The 4,259-nt window shown below is 33.2% G+C and overlaps 1 long non-coding RNA gene across 1 annotated transcript; it reads right to left on the bottom strand.

Moving 5' to 3' along the window:
- Positions 1–2,317: 2,317 nt before the first annotated feature.
- Positions 2,318–3,204, bottom strand: LOC142236282 (uncharacterized). Its single transcript, XR_012721974.1, has 2 exons — positions 2,644–3,204; positions 2,318–2,576 (listed from the first exon to the last, which is right to left on the bottom strand). It is a non-coding gene; the product is annotated as an uncharacterized LOC142236282 (long non-coding RNA).
- Between the last annotated feature and the right edge of the window lie 1,055 nt (positions 3,205–4,259).

Here is a 4,259-nt window from a genome sequence, read left to right as displayed (position 1 = left end):
CTTATTGATTCAGAAAAGTCGACAAGTCTATTCTTTGTTGACTTTTTGATTTTCAAAAGTTGACTTTTTGAAAATTCAAGTTTTTGACGTTTTCATATTTTTTCTCAAAATCGACATTTTTAAAATTTGGAAAAGTCGACTTTTCGGGTTTTTGACTCTACAATAATTTGGAAAAGACGTCTTTCTCTATGTCAGATTGTTTTCAAAAATTATAAAAAATTGACTTCCAAGTCCTCGAATTATAAAAATTCAAATCTACAAATTTTTGAAAATTTAAATTTTTATACCCTGCGCCACACTGTGGAACAGGGTATTATAAGTTAGTGCATATGTTTGCAACACCCAGAAAGAGACGAGATAGACACATAATGTCTTTGGCAAAAATGCTCAGGGTGAGCTCCTGAGTCGATATAGCGATGTCCGTCTGTCCGTGAACACATTTTTGTAATCAAAGTCTAGGTCGCAGTTTTAGTCCAATCGACTTCAAATTTAGCACAAGTATGTGTTTTGGCTCAGAATAGATCCCTAGTGATTTTGGAAGAAATCGGTTCAGATTTAGATACAGCTCCCATATATGTATATATATTTCGCCCGATATGGACTTATATGGCCCCAGAAGCCAGAGTTTTACCCTAATTTGCTTAAAATTTTGCACAAGAGGAACAATTAGTACTAGAGTCAAGTATGCCAAATTTTATTGAAATCGGTTCAGATTTAAATATAGCTCCCATATATGGCTTTCGCCCGATATGGACTAATACGGTCCCAGAAGCCAGAGTTTTACCCCAATTAGGTTGAAATTTTGCACAGGGAGTAGAATTAGCATTGTAGCTATGCGTGCCAAATTTGGTTGAAATCGGTTCAGATTTAGATTTAGCTCCCATATATATCGTTCGCCCGATTTACACTCATATGACCACAGTGGCCAATCTTTTACTCCGATTTAATTAAAAATTTTCACAGGGAGTAGAATTAGCATTGTAGCTATGCGTGCCAAATTTGGTTGAAATCGGTTCAGATTTAGATATATCTCCCATATATAGCTTTCGCCCGATTTACACCCATATGACCACAGTGGCCAATCTTTTACTCCGATTTAATTAAAAATTTTCACAGGGAGTAGAATTAGCATTGTAGCTATGCGTGCCAAATTTGGTTGAAATCGGTTCAAATTTAGATATAGCTCCCATATATATCTTTCGTCCGATTTGAACTTATATGGTCTCAAAAGCCAGAGTTTTGCCGTGATTTGATTCAAATTTTGCACAAGGAGTACGTTTAACAGTATCGGTAAGTGTGCCAAATTTGGTTGAAATCGGTTCAGATTTAGATATAGCTTCCATATATATCTTTCTCCCGATTTATACTCAAATGACCATGGGGGCCAAAGTTAAACTCCCATTTACGTGAAATTTTGCAGAGATAACAGAATTATTATTCTAACTATGCATGTCAAATTTAGTCGAAATCGGTTCAGATTATATATAGCTCCCGTTATATGTACACCAGAGTTGGGAAAATATGGTAGACTATTTCATATTTTAGACCCATTTTCAATGAGATTTTCCTCCAATTGACTGCATAGTTTCCACGGAGAATATATTTGATATGATATTTAAGTGTGTCAAGTTTGATCTAATTTGGTTCAGAATTAGATAAAGTCTCCATATATTCGTTTTTCCGGTTTATACAAATATGGCCAAAATTCCCACACTTTACAAAAAATTCGGTGATAATTTCCCCATATCTTAGTCATATCCTACACACTGTAATGCCAGACTTTCCACAGAACGGTTGAGTTTTAAATAAGGCTCCAAGTCGCCCGACTTGACCAAATAATATATCGCAACCCACACTTGACCACATATCTTGGCAAGATCTAACCAATATCCTTGTAAAATCGTCACTGCACACAAAAAAATTTTTTTTGATTTCAATCACGAAAATCGCGGATTCAATCATTTTTTTAATTGAAATGTCTTCAATCACGAAAATGATAGTATCAATCACCCATTTTGATTGAAAACCAACACGATTTTTAATTAAAAATTTAATTGACTTTTGTCACGGAATTAATTAATTGTGTGATTGAATCAATTAAAAACGTGATTGATTTTTAACATAAAATTCAATCATAGTTTTAATTGAATCAATTAAAATTTTAATTAATTTCGCGACAAAAATCAATCAACTATTTGATTCATTCAATTAAATAATTAATTGAAATTGGCTATAAATTTCGATCAAAAAATTTATATATTGCGACCTCAAAATCGTATTTAGTTTTTTTTTCTTTTGAAATAAAAGAAAATATGCGTTTCTTATAAAACATATTTAATATTTTATTATTTTTTGAATTATGCAATAGACAGATAATTTTGGTTCTTGTCATTTGTATTTTGTTCTAACATAACTTACAAATACAACTACTATCAATAACAACTATAGGGTGAAAAAATAAATTATATAAATCATTATCTTCCTTATAATAATAACCGTGTTAGCATGTTCCTTCTAATATGTAGATGCGCCTAGATTTCCAATAAATCAGCAGCCTGTAAGCTAAATTAGTTTTTCTGAAAGTAAACAGAATAATTCGAATTTCATTTTGTTCAATTAAAAGTTAATTTTGTTAAACATTACCTGCATAGAATATCAAGTTCAATTCATAGTTCCAGGTTGCAGATTTATAATCTTCTTTTGCAGTTGTAGTCTTTTAGCATAAAAATGTGTATTAAGGAGCTCGGTAATTTAATTTTAGTAACAATTCCTTTCCAAAATTTCCACACATTAAAAACGTCTATTAAAATTTGAACCAATCAAAGACAAAAATAATGGGAAAGCAATGTAATATTTGGTATTATATTGATGATACTTTGCAAATTCTGGAAATAGAAAAAAATATAAATGGAAAATACATATATTTATTATTTTCGGATATTTTTCATATTTTTAAATCCAAAAGAAAGAACTTTTTTACCATTACATAATTCAGCTCATTAGTTTATATACCAGATATACTGCTCTTTACTTGGGTTCAAACTGAAAAAGGCAGGTAAAACAAAAATGCAATTTAATGCCAACGCTACTTCGCAACTTCAAGGTGAATCTTCCACCAAACCCATACCGCTCTTGGTTTTAAGAAAACTAGGAGTGAAAAAAATTTATAATTTTAAAAGATCAATACGGTACCGACTTTTTTATTGCAAACATATTATAAAGGGGGATTTGTTAAGAGCTTGATAACTTTTTTTAAAAAAAAACGCATAAAATTTGCAAAATCTCATCGGTTCTTTATTTGAAACGTTAGATTGGTCCATGACATTTACTTTTTGAAGATAATTTCATTTAAATGTTGACCGCGGCTGCGTCTTAGGTGGTCCATTCGGAAAGTCCAATTTTGGGCAACTTTTTCGAGCATTTCGGCCGGAATAGCCCGAATTTCTTCGGAAATGTTGTCTTCCAAAGCTGGAATAGTTGCTGGCTTATTTCTGTAGACTTTAGACTTGACGTAGCCCCACAAAAAATAGTCTAAAGGCGTCAAATCGCATGATCTTGGTGGCCAACTTACCGGTCCATTTCTTGAGATGAATTGTTCTCCGAAGTTTTCCCTCAAAATGGCCATAGAATCGCGAGCTGTGTGGCATGTAGCGACATCTTGTTGAAACCACATGTCAACCAAGTTCAGTTCTTCCATTTTTGGCAACAAAAAGTTTGTTAGCATCGAACGATAGCGATCGCCATTCACCGTAACGTTGCGTCCAACAGCATCTTTGAAAAAATACGGTCCAATGATTCCACCAGCGTACAAACCACACCAAACAGTGCATTTTTCGGGATGCATGGGCAGTTCTTGAACGGCTTCTGGTTGCTCTTCACTCCAAATGCGGCAATTTTGCTTATTTACGTAGCCATTCAACCAGAAATGAGCCTCATCGCTGAACAAAATTTGTCGATAAAAAAGCGGATTTTCTGCCAACTTTTCTAGGGCCCATTCACTGAAAATTCGACGTTGTGGCAGATCGTAAGTCTATTCATGATGAAATGTCAAAGCATACTGAGCATCTTTCTCTTTGACACCATGTCTGAAATCCCACGTGATCTGTCAAATACTAATGCATGAAAATCCTAACCTCAAAAGAATCACCCTTTATATTTGATAAAATGATGGAGTTGATGGGATTGATTGGTCAATTTCACGAAATAAAATTGGTCACTAAAAGAAATGAATAAAAAATATATTATTTTAGTCCGTTTAA

This window comes from Haematobia irritans, chromosome 4, assembly GCF_050003625.1.
Source record: "Haematobia irritans isolate KBUSLIRL chromosome 4, ASM5000362v1, whole genome shotgun sequence".
NCBI lineage: Eukaryota > Metazoa > Arthropoda > Insecta > Diptera > Muscidae > Haematobia > Haematobia irritans.
Note: the sequence above shows the minus strand (reverse complement) of the source record. Positions and strands in the feature narration are given on the sequence as shown.